The sequence below is a fragment of the Myotis yumanensis genome, unplaced genomic scaffold, assembly GCF_028538775.1.
Source record: "Myotis yumanensis isolate MYYU_CA2020_CCGP unplaced genomic scaffold, mMyoYum1.0.hap1 SCAF_24, whole genome shotgun sequence".
Lineage (NCBI taxonomy): Eukaryota > Metazoa > Chordata > Mammalia > Chiroptera > Vespertilionidae > Myotis > Myotis yumanensis.
Window position 1 is genome coordinate 10,174,780 of NW_027223775.1, and position 15,495 is coordinate 10,190,274.

General features: G+C 46.1%; 2 pseudogenes; one reads left to right on the forward strand and one right to left on the reverse strand.

The window, feature by feature from the left end:
• Positions 1-5,299: 5,299 nt before the first annotated feature.
• LOC139000493 (protein p13 MTCP-1 pseudogene) lies at positions 5,300-5,641 on the reverse strand (annotated as a pseudogene).
• Positions 5,642-14,005: 8,364 nt separating this feature from the next.
• On the forward strand, positions 14,006-14,344 carry LOC139000494 (protein p13 MTCP-1 pseudogene; annotated as a pseudogene).
• Positions 14,345-15,495: the final 1,151 nt, after the last annotated feature.

Genomic DNA, 15,495 nt, shown 5'->3' on the forward strand with positions numbered 1-15,495 from the left:
AGAGATAAGAGAGAGAAAGGAGGAGGAGAAAAAGAAGAAAAGAAGAAGAAGATGAAGAAGAAGAAGAAGAAGAAGGAGGAGGAATAGGAGGAGGAGGAGAAGAGGAAGGAGAAGAAGAAGAAGAAGAAGAAGAAGAAGAAGAAGAAGAAGAAGAAGAAGAAGAAGAAGAAGAAGAAGAAGAAGAAGAAGAAGAAAAAGAAGAAGAACAACAACAACAACAGGAACAGGAAGAACAAGAACAGAAGAAAAAGAACAAGAAGCGAGAGAGAGAGAGAGATCAATGTGCCCTCATACCCAGGGGGTGGCAGATAAAACAACAGAGCTTATTAAAAAGGTGCACAGAACTATACACGTTCCATTGGCAGGAAAGCAGGACTGGCGCTGAGGTTGACAATTGCCAGGGACCCCAACACGTGTCCTACAAGTTTTCCATCAAATCAAGGATCATTTCCTCTATGCCATTCTCCTTGATGTTGTGCATGATGTGCCAGAATCGGCACATGCAGTTCAGGTATTGGCTGCCAGGATGTAGCGTCCACATTGAAGGCATGGTGCTCGAGATCAGCGGGCTGGTGTTGAGTGCGATATGCCCACTGGGGAAGTCTTCCTGGCACAACTGTACTTGCAGGACACCTCCTTTCTCCAGGACAAAATGCAGCCACGTGCGCTGTTTCTGGTCCTGGTACAGTGAGGGCCCATGGATCCTCAGGCACATGGGGTGCAAGGTGAGATGCACCTTCTATGGGAGGTCGGCCATAACCCCTCCATGGTCCAAGGAGCAACAGCCACAGCTTCTCAGAGCCTCTCGCTACTTCGGTCCTGGTATCGAAATACAGGGGATCGGGTCTCCAAGTGCATTTTACCTCGGCTTTTATCTTTATGGTTTTTAAGGTTGTGTATGTGGTTGCCTTTGGTTCAAATTTGTAAACCTCAACTTTTCTTTCTTTTCTAGCTTTAGATCTCTCTTCTAGAACAAACTGTACTAATCGTACTTAATGTAAAATATTACTCTGTGAATATAACAGGGTCCTATATAATTTTTAAACACTTTTTTAAATGACAGTTGACATAGAACATTAGGTTCATTTCAGGGGTACGCCCCAATGATTAGACATGATATAATGGACTAAGAAATAATGCAATTAATCTTATTCCCATTTCACACCATACACAGTTGTGATAATATAACTAGAAACTCAGTGCCCCAAATTTATGAACTCAGGGAGGTCCCTCAGCCAACCGAGCGGCCTCTCCAAGTCCGGAAACCCTTGATGGATGTCCAACTCACCGCTTAAGCCCGCTTCAGTGCTTCCGTGGAGGCTCCCACTACCCCCCTGTGCTCGGCAGCTGTTAGCCTGGCTTTTGGCTGAGCGGTGCTCCCCCTTTGGGAGCGCACTGACCATCTGTGGACAGATCCTGCCATGAGTATCTGCCCCTGGTGGTCAGTGTGTGTCATAGGGACCAGTGGTTCTACTGTTTTTTATTTGCATATTAGCCTTTTATTATATAGGATTGACTCAATGCTCTACTTGACTGTGCCATGACTATTCTTTCGTTTTTTTCATATAGTTATACTGATTTCAGAGAGGAAGGGAGAGGGAGATAAATAGAAAGATCAATGATGAAGGGAATCACGGATTGGTTGCCTCCTGCATGTCACCTACTGGGGATCAAGACTGTAACCCGGGCATGTGCCATGACTAGGAATCCAATAGACATCTCCTGTTTCCTAGGTTTAAGCTAAACAACTGAGCCATGCCAGCCGGGCTGTTTTTAATTTCTTCTCTTTCCTTTTCTTTTCTTTTCTTTTCTTCTTTTCTTTTTTTCTTAATTAAAACTTTGTAGTTGGTTCAACTTTTCTTTTTGTCCTAACAATAGCACCTTCTTTCTTATCATCTCAGAGGGAATTCACAAACCATAGAATAAACCACCTCATGCAAATAATATGCAAATAATATGCTTTACCTTTAACAGCTGGCAGAGGAACAAACCTAACTTCTGCATCCTGTTGGGCTTCTTAACTGCGGTCTTGCTTCTCAAGTGCTGGTGAGAGAGGAAAGACCAAAATATTCAGGGACAGGCAGTTGCCTGGTATAGCTGATCAGGCAAACAAGGAGCAAAGAGACAGGTTAAACAGCAGGTACGATTCCTGAGGTCTCAGAACATCACTTATAGAATGATCTCTCCCTTCCCCAAATCTCAGCCATGCTCTTGGCAAGAGCTGTATGTTTTGCTGCTAAACTCATTTCAGTCCACAAAGTCCAAATTCCTCCATCAAATCAGACTCCATCCCGAATCCTTCCTCCTCCCCCTCCTGTCCACCTTTTTCTTACCTGGTCTTCTTTCTCTGAATGCAAAGCACTGTTCTTTGCTCCTTTCCTCTTGACCGGTCTATGCTTCCCCCTGTCACCTGCAGAAGAAAGGACATGACCATGATACACATATTCCCAGGAGTCCATGTACCAGGAATGTGTCCAGAAAAAACAAGATTTCCCTGACTCACAACTCAGTCCTGTGAGACAGGTCGTGTTGAGGAAGGAAAGAGATTTATTCAGGTGCCGGCAACCTGACAAGATGGATGAAGATCGTCCCAAATCCCATCTGCACATCTCAGTGCAGGCATAGGTATTATAAGGATGGATAGGCCAAGCAGAGCAAAGAGGTTAGGGAGCGGGGTTTGAGAATTTCTCTACGTTCCAACAGGCACAGTCCAATCTGAATAGCATTTTGAAAATGGACAGGTGTTGGTCCAGTGTGCATCATTCTAGACTTTATCCTCCTGGTTCTAAGGTTGAAGGTCAGCAAATCTCCCATAACTGGGAAGGTCCGAGGTCATATTTTCTAAAATGAGTTCCTAGGATTCTTATAAAAACATGCTGTTTATCTACAAGCTTCATTATTAGTCAGAGTCTGCATTTACAGGAGCAATTTGGAAAGAATGGTTAGGTGAGTCATAATTCCCACTGTGACATGAATTCTGAGATGCTTCGTTCTTCTTCAAGGCATTTGCACCCTTTGAAAAAGTCAAATTGGCCCTAGCCGGTTATCTCTGTGGGTAGAGTGCTGCCTAGGAATTGAAAGGTCCCAGGTACCATTCCCTTTCAAGGGCACATGCCCAGTTTGTGGGCTTGATCCCCAGTGAGGGACGTGCAGGAGGAGCCGATCCATGATTCTCTCATCAGGGATGTTTCTGACTCTCTCCGTCTCCATTCCTCTTTGAAGAAAAATAAAAATAAAATACAACTCCTAGCTCAATGAACTGGACTGAGGCAAACTCTTCCCCAATTAGGAAGGAAAGATGAATGGGGCCATAAGGGAATGTCAGACATCTGCCTGTTGGCATTTAGGAGAAGCAAAAGAAAAAGAAAAAAGAAAAAATTGGAGAAAAAAACATAGTTCAAATGTCGCCCTCATACTGCCCTCGAAGGAATCGAGGCCAAAAGGGTCACGAGACAGAGTGTCTGCAGTGCGACACATGACAGATCTTGAGGTGTGGCTCTTTTATAAATAAATATATGTAGTTTTTATTGATTTTAGAGAGGAAGGGAGACAGAGATAGAAACATCAGTGATGATGAGAGAGAATCATGTACCGGCTGCTTCCGGCACGGACCCCACTGGGGATGGAGCCCACAACCCGGGCATGTGCCCTTGACTGTAATCAAACTCGGCACCCTTCAGTCCGCAGGCCGACACTCTTTCCACTGGGCCAAACTAGCCCAGGGGCTAAGTCGTCTTTAAATGACTACCCACCTGGTATGTTAAACCATAAAAATAATAAACTATTTTAAAACAATGTGCATGCCATCTGAATGCAGCCTTTGCTCATACTTTTTTAAATGATTTTATTGACTCAGAGAGGAAGGGAAATCGAGAGGGAGAGAAACATCATGATGAGAGAGAATGACGGCTTTAGCATCTAGCTCTGTGTGCATTTGGGTTTTTAATTGTGTTTAGCACTAAACAGCCCCAAACAAAGCCCAGCGATCATAAAATTCCTCTACCATCACCCCAGCGAGAGGAGGCTGGAGGGGGAGCAGAAGGGAGTCCCAGAAATCAATTTCAGGACATCCATGGTTGCATTAAAGAGAATCATGGATCGGCCACCTCCCACACGCCCCCTACTGGCGATCGAGCCTGAAACCTGGGCTTCTAGTAAAAATATATTAAACAGAGAAAGAAAAAGAAAAAGACCTTAAGCCTGAAAATATTAGCCCAGCCCTGGTAGACAAGGCTCCAAGACATCACTGGAAATAATTTTCATTTAATTGACCAGCGTTCTCATTGTTTGATCTCCTGAGGTTCGTCAACTGATACTACCCTCTCCAAAAAAACACACGAATGTTTCGGGGAATTCGTGCACAAGTGTGGTGTCTTGGCTTGAACTGCGGGGATCGGCCGAAACTGGCTGTCTGACATCTCCCGGGGGGGGGTCCCAGATTGCGAAAGGGCACAGGCCAGGCCAAGGCACCCCACCAGTGCCACATTAGGTCTGTGGAGGGACACGGGAGGTTGGCCAGCTGGTGAAGGACCATGGGAGGGCTCCATAGTGTGTCCAGCATGTCTCACTCAGTCCCGATCACCCAGCACGCAACATCAAGCTGACCTACCAGTCAGAATGTCTTGTCCCTGGTGGTCAATGCATGTCATAGTGAGCAGTTGAGCAACGTTAGTATATCATTTGCATATTATGCTTTGATTGTTTCAACAGATGACCAGTCGAGTGGACACTTAGCACATGAGGCTTTTATTATATAGGATTGATTTCATACAGGAAGGGAGCGAGAAATATCAATGATGAGAGAGAATCATACATCGGGTGCCTCCTGCATGCCCCCTACTGGGGATTGAGCCCACAATCAGAACATGTGCCCTTGACCAGAATCGAACCTGGGACTTTCCAGAGTCCACAGTCCAACCCTCTATCCACTGAGCCAAACAAGCTAGGGCTCATTGGTCAATTCTTGTCTGTGCCCTGACCAAGAATCGAACTTTGACCTCCGGGTTGGTAGGTCGTCCCTCAACCACTGAGAAACACCAGCTTGGCTCAATATGCTTTTATTGATTTGAGGGAGAGGGATAGAGACAGAGAGGCAGAGAGAAAGGAGATGAAGAAGAAGAAGTACAAGAACAAGATAAGAGAGAGAGAGAGAGAGAGATCAATGTGCCCTCGCACCCAGGGGGTGGCAGATAGAAAAACAGAGCTTATTAAAAAGATGATTAGAACTATACACGTCCCACCGGCAGGCCAGCAGGTCTGGGGCTCAGGTTGACAAGAGCCAGGGACTCCATCACATGTCCTACAAAGAGTCTTCCATCAGCTCAAGTATCATTTCCTCCACACCATTCTCCTTGACGTGGTGCACGATACGCCAGTACCGGCACATGGAGTCCAGGTACTGGTCGCCAGGGTAGAGCGCCCACAGCAAAGGGATGGTGCTGGAGGTCAGCGAGCTGGTGGTGAGTGGGATATGGCCAGTTGGGATGTCTACCTGGAGAAAACGTACTTGCAGGACACCTACTGTGTCCATGAGGAAATTCAGCCACGTGCGCTGGTTCTCGTCCTCATACAACAAGGGCCCACGGATACTCAGGTAGCTGGGGTGCGAGGTGAGGTGCACCTTCAATGGAAGCTCGGCCATGACTCCTCCGTGGTCCAAGGAGCAACAGCCACAGCTTCTCAGAGCCTCTCGCTTTTCGGTCCTGGTATCGAAAGACAGGGGATGGTGTCTCCAAACGCATTTTACCTCGGGTTTTATCTTTATGGTTTTTACAGTTGTGTTTGTGTTTGCCTTTGGTTTATTTTGCAAATTTATACATCTCAACTTTTCTTTCTTTTTTAGCTATAGATCTCTCTCCTAGAACAAACTGTACAAAACGTACTTAATGGAAAATATGACTCTATGAAGGTAACGTGGTCCTATAGAATTTTAAAACCATTTTTTAAATGACAGTTAACATAGGACCTTAGGTTCATTTCAGGGGTACACCCCAATGATTAGACATTATATATTAGACTAACAAATCATGTAACTGATCTCATACCGATCTGACACCATACACAGTTATTATAATACTACGGACCCGATGCACAAAAATTTGTGCACTGGAGGGGGGTCCCTCAGCTCAGCTTGCCCCCTTTCACATACTGGGAGTTCTCAGGGTATGTACTACTACCTGCTCCCTGATTCCCTTGGAGAGCGGGCCTAAGCCACAGTCTGGCCTCCCTTTGTGGGAGGTGACCAGGCTGATCAGGGGAAGGCACCAGCCCCATCACCCCGCTGTTGCAGCCACTGCCAGTCACCGCAGCCACCAAGGTGTTTTCATCAACACGGACTCTAGTCCCTTTACCATGAAAAAATGACAACTTTCTTTTGGCATTTTCAAGATGTGTCTTTCATAGGATATGACATTTCTTTCTTTCTTTCTTCTCACCTGGGGATATGTTTCCATTGATTTTTAGAGAATGTGGAAGAGAAAGGGAAAGACAGAGAGAAACATCAAAGTGAGAGGAACACTTTGATTGGTTGCCTCCTGCATGAGCCCTGACCTGGGCCGGAGCCAGGGAGGAGCCTGCAACCTAGGTACATGCCCTTGGTCAGAATTGAACCCAGAATCTGCGTTGGGCAGGCCGAGGCATTATCCACTGAGCCAAACCGGCTAGGACAGGAGATGACATTTCTTAACCCTCCAGCAGCAGACCTTCCTTTTTTTCTCCAGGAGTGTGGTAAAAAAAAACCCTAGATCACTTTTTGGACTCTTATTACCCAAGTTACTAAGAATATAACCAGTGGAATACAGGGAGCTTAGCCAATCAGCAGTCAGAAAAGGTGTTTCCTCTGTAGTTCACACCAATTGCTGGTTTGGCCCCTGCCCAAGCCAAAGGCCTCTGGCGAGTCACTAGCCCTGGGACAGGACACCCCCAGCTCCCAGCCGCCGTGGCCATCAAGGATCGCTGGCTGGCTGTGCCCTGGCCTGGCTGCCACCACCATCAAGGATCACTGGCTGGCTCCTCCCCGGCCCAAGCCTAAAGCCTCTGGCCAAGGCTTTAGGCCAGGGCCGGGGCACCCCCAGCTCCCCGCTGCTGCCGCCATCAAGGATCGCTGGCTCAAGGATTGCTGGCTGGCTGCATCCCGGTTCCCGCTGCTGTCGCCATCAACGATCGCAGGCTGGCTCCTCACCGGCCCAAGCCTAAAGCCTCAGGCCGAGGTTTTAGGCCTGGGCTGGGGCACCCCCAGCTCCCTGCCACCACCAACATCAAGGATCGCTGGCTGACCCCACCCCGGTTCCCCTGTCATCGCTGCCATCAACCATCGCTGGCTCAAGGATCACTGGGTGGCTCCTCCCTTACCCAGGACTAAAGCCTCAGTCCATGGCTTGGAGCCGACATATGCAGATTAGCCGCCATCTTGGCTGGCGATTAATTTGCATATCTCCCTGATTAGCCAATGGGAAGGGTAGCGGAGGTATGGCTAATTACCATGTTTCTCTATTATTAGATAGGATTACAAGAAGATTAGTGCACAAAATTTATGCAATCAGGGGGGTCCCTCAGACAACCCTGCAGCCACTCACAGTCTGAGACCCCTTGAAGGATGTCCAACTGATGGCTTAGGTCAGCTTTAGTGCTGCCTTGGAGACTCCCACCACCGCCCTGTCCTCAGCAGCTGTGAGCCTGGCGTTGGGCTGAGCAGCACTCTCCCTGTGGGAGTGCACTGACCACCAATGGACAGCTCCTGCCATGAGCATCTGCTCCCGGTGGTCAGAATGTGTCATAGCATCCAGTCGTTCTGCCGTTTTGTTGATTTGCATATTAGCCGTTCATTATATAGGATTGACTCAATGCTCTACTTTACTGTGCCATGACTATTCTTTCTTTTTTTATATAGTTTTACTGATTTCAGAGAGGAAGGGAGAGGGAGAGAAAGTGAAAGATCAAAGATGACCGAGAATCATGGATTGGTTGCCTCCTGCATGCCCCCTACTGGGGATCAAGACTGTAACTCGGGCATGTGCCATGACTGGGAATCGAATCGACATCTACTGGTTCCTAGGTTTAAGCTAAACAACGGAGCCATCACAGCTGGGCTCTTTTCATTTCTTTCCTTTTCTTTTATTTTCTATTCTATACTTTTCTTTTCTTTTCTTTTTTTCTTAATTAAAACTTTTTAGTTGGTTCAACTTTTCTTTTTGTCCTGACAACACCACCTTCTTTCTGATCTTCTCAGAGGGAACTCACAAACCATAGAACAACCCACCCCATGCAAATAATATGCTTTACCTTTAACAGCCGGCAGAGGAACAAAGCTAAGGTCTGCGTCCAGGTGGGCTTCTTAACAGTGGTCTTGCTTCTCAAGTGCTGGTGAGAGAGAAAAGACCAAAATAATCAGGGAGAGAAAGACACCTAGGATAGCTTGTTGGGAAAACAGGAAGCAAAAGGACAGGTGAAACAGTACGTAGGATTCCTGAGGTCTCATGACATCACTTATAGAATGATCTCTCCCTTCCCCAAACCTCAGCCATGTTCTTGGCAAGAGCTGTATGGTTTTGCTGTTAAATTCACTTCAGTCCACAAAGTCCAAATACCTCCCTCAGATTAGACTCCATACCCAATCCTTCATCCTCCTCCTCCCATCCATCATTTTTGTACCAGTTCTACTTGCTCTGAAGGCAAAGCACCGTTCTTCGCTCCTTTCCTCTCTGACTAGTCTCTGCTTCCCCCTGTCGCCTGCAGAAGAAAGAACATGGCCATGATGCACCTGTTCCATGGATCCCATGTACCAGGAACGTGTCCAGAAAAAACAAGGTTTCCCTGACTCACACCCCAGAAACCAGTCCAGTGAGACAGGTGGTGGTGAGGAAGAAAAGAGGTTTGTTCAGGTGCCGGCAACCTGAGAAGATGGGGGAAGCTCATTCCAAATTCCATCTGCACATCTCAGTGCAAGCAGTGGTTTTTATAAGGAGGGAGAGGCCAAACTGAGCAGAGAGGTCAGGGAGCAGGGCTTGAGAAGTTCTCTACGTGCCCACAAGCACAATCCAATCTGATAAGGATCTTGCAAGAGGTCAGGTGACGTCAGTGTGCGTCATCTGAGACTTTGTCCTCCTGGTTCTAAGGTTTAAGGTCATCAAATCTCCCAGACTAGGAAGGTCAGAGTTCATATCTTCTAAATTAGTTCCTAGGATTCTTATACAAACATGCAGTTTATCTACAAGCTTCATTATTAGTCAGAGTCTGCATTTACAGGAACAATGTTGAAAGAATGGTGAGGTGAGTTGTAATTCCCACTGTGACATGAATGCTGAGATCCTTCATTTTCTTCAAGGCATTTGCACCATTTGAAAAAGTCAAATTGGCCTGCCAGGTTTGGCTCAGTGGATAGGGTGTTGGCGTGCGAAAGGAAGGGTCCCTGGTTCGATTCACAGTCAAGGGCACATGCCCAGGTTTTGGGCTTCATCTCCAGTGAGGGACGTGCAGGAGGCAGCCGATCCATGATTCTCTCATCATGGATGTTTCTAACTCTCTCCCTCTCCTTTCCTCTCTGAAAAAAAACAACAATTCACAGCTCAAGGACCTGGACTGAGGCAAACTCTTCCCCAAATAGGAAGGAAAGATGAATGGGGTCCTAAGGAAATATCAGACATCTGCCTGTTGGCATTTAGGAGAAGCAAAAGAAAAAGAAAAAATTTTAGAAAAAAAACATAGTTCAAATGACACCCTTATAATGCCCTCGAAGGAATCGAGCCCAAAGGGGTCATGAGACAATGTCCGCAGTGCGACACATGACAGATCTCAAGGCCTGGCTCTTTTATAAATAAGTATATCTAGTTTTTATTGATTTTAGAGAGGAAGGGAGAGAGAGATAGAAACATCAGTGATGATGAGAGAGAATCATTGACCGGCTGCCTCCTTCACGGACCCCACTGGGGATGGAGCCCACAACCCGAGCCTGTACCCTTGACTGGAATTGAACCCGGGACTCTTCAGTCCACAGGCCGACGCTCTATCCACTGAGCAAAACGAGCACGGGCTCTAGGTCGTCTTTAAATGACTACCTACCTGGTATGTTAAACCAAAAAAATAATAAACTATTTTAAAACAATGTGCAAGCCATCTGAATGCAGCCATTGCTAGTATTTCTTTAAATGATTTTATTGACTCAGAGAGGAAGGGAAATCGAGAGGGAGAGAAACATCATGATGAGAGAGAATCATGGCTTTAGCATCTAGCTCTGTGTGCATTTGGGTTTTTAATTGTATTTAGCACTAAACAGCCCCAAACAAAGCCCAGCAATCATAAAATTCATCTCTAATTGGACCAGAGAGAGGAAGCTGGAGGGGGAGCCGGAGGGAGCTCGAGAAATCAATTTCAGGACATCCATGGTTGCATTAAAGAGAATCAGGGATCGGCCGCCTCCCACAAGGCACCTACTGGTGATCCAGCCTGAAATCTGGGCCTCTAGTAAAAATATATTAAACAGAGAGAGACAAAAAAAAGACCTTAAGCCTGAAAATATTAGCCCAACCCCGGTAGACACGGCTCAAAGACATCACTGGAAATAGTTTTCATTTCAATGACCAGAGTTCTCATTGTTTGATCTCCAGAGGTTCGTCAATCGATACTACCCTCTCCAAAAAAAGAAAAAATGTTAGGCTGATTATGGGTGTTTTATGCTGATCATCTCTTTGCTTTGAGGAATTAGGAGGAATGCCAGGGCTAGTCTCCTGAAGGGTCGAATTGGGTCTATATGGCTTACCATCAAGGTATGGATTCATTTGGATTTTTAGTTGTGTTTAGCAGTAAACAGCCCCAAACAAAGCCCAGCGATCATAAAATGCATCTAGCATCGCACCAGAGGGAGGCGGCTGAAGAGGGAGGTGGAGGGAGCCCCAGAAATCAATTTCAGGGCATCCATGGTTGCATTAAAGAGATCGCTGACTGCTGATTAAATTCTTCTCTTGCAGGAAAGTCTACGGAAATGCAAATTGACACCTTTAAGGCTCAGTAGTGGGGAGCTTAAGCAATGTATTTCTAACGTGTGTTTCTCATATTCAGTATATTTCACTTCCTGCCCAGCTGGTGTGGTTCAGTGGCTGAGCGTGGACCTATCAACCAGGAGGTCACAGTTCAATTACCTGTCAAAGGCACATGCCTGGGTTGTGGACTCGATCCCCAGTAAGGGGCGTGTGGGAGGTGGCCGATCCGTGATTCTCTCTCATCATGGATGTTTCTCTCCCTCTTGCGTTTCCTTCCTCTATGTGTCAATAAAAACATTTAAAAAATATTAAGCAAGTGTTTCATTCAGATGAAATGTACATTGTTTTCAAATAGTATATATATTTTTTTGGTTTAATATACCAGATGGGTAGTCATTTAAAGACGACCTAGCGCCCAAACTGGTTTGGCTCAGGGAATAGAGCGTCGGCCTTTTTAAAAAAATATATTTTCATTGATTTCATAGAGGAAGGGAGAGGGAGAGAGTTAGAAACATCAATGATGAGAGAATCATGGATAGGCTGCCTCCAGCATGTCCCTCACTGGGGATCAAGCCCACAACCTGGGCATGTGCCCTTGACCGGGAATCAAACCTGGGACCCTTCAGTTCGCAAGCCGATACTCTATCCACTGAGCCAAACTGTCTTGAGCGTATTTGACTTTTTCAAAGTGAGGAAACACCTTGAAGAACAATGAAGCATCTCACCATTCATATCACAAAAATTACATGAATTCATGGGAATTACAACTCACCTCACCATTCTTTCCACATTGTTCTTGTAAACGCAGACTATGACTAAAAATGAATCATGTAGATAAACAGCATGTTTGTATAAGAATCCTAGGAACTAATTTTACAAGATATGAACTCGGACCTATAAGGAAGCTTGTAGGTAAACAGCATGTTTGTATAAAATTCCTAGGAACTCATTTTAGAAGTTATGAACTCTGACCTTTCTAGTTCTGGGAGATTTGATGACCTTCAACCTCAGAACCAGGAGGACAAAATCTAGGATGATGCACACTGGACCGTCACCTGACCCCTTCAAGATCCTTATCAGATTGGACTGTGCCTGTCGTCACATAGAAAACTTCTCAAGCCCCGCCCCCTGACCTCTTTGCTCTGTTTGGCGTCTCCCTCCTTATAATAGCCTCTGCCTGCACTGAGATGTGCAGATGGGATTTAGGACTAGCTTCCTCCATCTTCTCAGGTTGCCCGCTCCTGATAAACCTCTCTCCTTTCTCACCACCATCTGTCTCACGGGACTGGTTTCTGTGGCGTGAGTCAGGGGAACCTTGTTTTTCTGTACACATTCCTGGTATATGGGATCCTGGGAATATGTGTATCATGGTCATGTTCTTTCTTCTGCAGGTGACAGGGGGAAGCAGAGACCGGTCACAGAGGAAAGGAGCGAAGAACGGTTCTTTGCCTTCAGAGCAAGAAGAACAGGTAAGAAAAAGATAAATGGGAGGAGGAGGAGGAAGAAGGATTGGGGATGGAGTCTGATCTGAGGGAGAAATTTGTACTTTGTGGACTGAAGTGAGTTTAGCAGCAAAACTATACAGCTCTTGCCGAGAGCATGACTGAGGTTTTGGAAGGGAGAGAACATTCTCTAAGTGATGTTATGAGACCTCAGGAATCCTACATGCTCTTTCACCTGTCACTTTGCTTCCTGTTTTCCCGATCATCTATCCCAGGTATCTATCTGTCCCTGAATCATTTGGTCCTGCCTCTTTCACCATCACTGGAGAAGCAAGACCGCTGTTAAGAAGCCTACCGGGACGCTGACATTAGCTTTGTTTTTCTGCCAGCTGTTAAAAGTAAAGCATATTATTTGCATATTATTTGCATGGGGTGGGTTGTTCTATGGTTTGTGAGGTCCCTCTGAGATGATCAGAAAGAAGGTGATGGGTCAGGACAAAAAGAAATGTTGATCCAAGGACAAAGTTTTAATTAAGAAAAGAAAAAAAGAAAAGAAAGGTAAGAGGCTTGCCAGTGTGGCTTAGTTATTTAGCTTCAACCGAGGAACCAGGAGAACAGAGTTTGATTCCCCGTCAGGGCACATGCCCGGGTTACAGTCTTGATCCCCAGTAGAAGGTGTGCAGGAGGCAATCAATACATGATTCTCTGTCATCATTGATCTTTTTTTCTCTTTCTCTCCCTCTCACTTCCTCTCTGAAATCAGTAAAACTATATGAAAAAAAGGAAAGAATAGTCATGGCACAGGAAAGGAGAGCATTGAGTCAATGTAATTCTATATAATAAAATGCTAATATGCAAATCAAACCAATGGCAGAACACCTGGCTGCTATGACACACACTGACCACCGGGGCAGATGCTCATGTCAGGAGCTCTCCACTGGTGTTCAGTTCACTCCCACAAGTTGAGCACCGCTCAGCCAAAATCCAGGCTCACAGCTGCCGAGCACAGGGGTTGGTGAGAGCCTCCACGGTAGCACTAAAACGGGCCTAAGCCGTCAGTTGGACATCCTCATTGGGTCTTGGACTGCGAGAGGCTGCAGGGCTGACTGAGGGACACCCCCCAAGTGCATGAATTTTGTGTACTGAGCCTCTAGTAATATTACAATAACAGTGTGTGGTTTCAGATGGGTATGAGATTAATTTCATGATTCCTTAGTCCATTATATCATCTCTAATCATTGGGGTGTAGCCCTGAAATGAACCTAATGTTCTATGTCAACTGTCATTTAAAAAATGTTTTAAAAATTCTAGATGACCATGTTACCTTCACAGAGACATATTTTACTTCAAGTATGTTTTGTACAGTTTGTTCTAGAAGAGAGATCTAAAGCTAAAAAGAAAGAAAAGTTGATATTTAAAAGTTTGCAAAATAAACCAAGGTAACCACAAACACAAACAAAAAAAACATAAAGATAAAAGCCGAGGTAAAATGTGTTTGGAGACCCGATCCCCTCTCTTTCGATACCAGGACCAAAGTAGCAAGAGGCTCTGAGAAGCTGTGGCTGTTGCTCCTTGGACCACGGAGGGGTCATGGCTGAGCTCTCATTGAAGGTGCACCTCTACTCGCACCCCACCTGCTTGAGGGTCCATGGGCCCTGGGTGTATGAGGATGAGAACCAGCGCACGTGGCTGTATCACTTCACGGAAACAGGAGGTGTCCAGCAAGTACTGTTGCACCAGGAAGACAACCCCACTGGGCATAGCGCGACCACCAAAAGCCTGCTCACCTCGAGCATCATGCCTTTGTTATGGACGCTCCACTCTGGAAGCAAGTACTCGGACAACTTGCACCGGTTTTGGCGCATCGTGCACCACATAAGGGTGGATGGAGTTGAGGAAATGATCCTTGAGCTGATGGAAGACGCCTAGGACACGTGATGGTGTCCCTGGCTCTTGTCAACCTGAACTCCAGTCCTAATGGCCCGCCGGTGGGACGACTATAGTTCTATTCACCTTTTTACTAAGCTCTGTTGTTCTATCTGCCATCCACTGGGTGCGAGGGCACATTGATGTCTCTCTCTCATACCCACGTGCGAGAGATTTCTTTCTTCCTCTTCTTAATCTTCTAATTCTCCTCCTCCTCCTCCTCCTCCTCCTCCTCCTCCTTCTTCTTCTTCTTCTCCCCCATTCTCTCTGTCTCTATCTGTCTCTCTCCCTCTCACTTAAATCAATAAAAGCATTTTGAGCCAAGTTGGTGTTTCTCAGTGGTTGAGGGACGACCTATGAACCTGGAGGTCACTGTTCGATTCCTGTTATGGGCACAGACAAGAGTTTACCAATGAGTCCTAGCTAGTTTGGCTCAGTGGATAGAGGGTTGGACTGTGAACTCTGGAAGACCCCAGGTTCGATTCAGGTCAAGGGCACATGCTCTGGTTGTGGGCTCTATTCCCATTAGGGGGCATGCAGGAGGCACCCGATGTATGATTCTCTCTCATCATTGATGTTTCTCACTCCCTTCCTGCATGAAATCAATCCTATATAGTAAAAGTCTAATATGCTAAGTGTCCAGTCGAGTGGTCATCCGTTCAACCAATCAAAGCATAATATGGACTCCCTGGAAATAGTTTTCATTTCAATGACCAGCGTTCTCATTGTTTGATCTCTGAGGTTCGTCAACCGATACTACCCTCTCCAAAAAAAAGAACGAATGTTAGGGTTGTTATGGGTGTTTTATGCTGATCATCTCTTTCCTGTGAGGAATTTCCAGGGATGCCAAAGCAAGTCTCCTGAGGGCTCGAATCGGGGCTGTATATGGCTTACCATCAAGCTCTGGATGCATTTTGGTGTTTAGTTGTGATTAGCACTCAACAGCCCCAAACAAAGCCCAGCGACCATAAAATTCATCTAGCATCGCACCAGAGAGTGGCAGCTGGAGAGGGAGCCGGAGGGAGTCCCAGAAATCAATTTCAAGGCATGCATGGTTGCATTAAAGAGATCACTGACTGCTGATTAAATTCTCCTCTTGCAGGAAAGTGTTTGCAAATGCAAATTGAGACCTTTAAGGCTGAGGACTGGGGAGC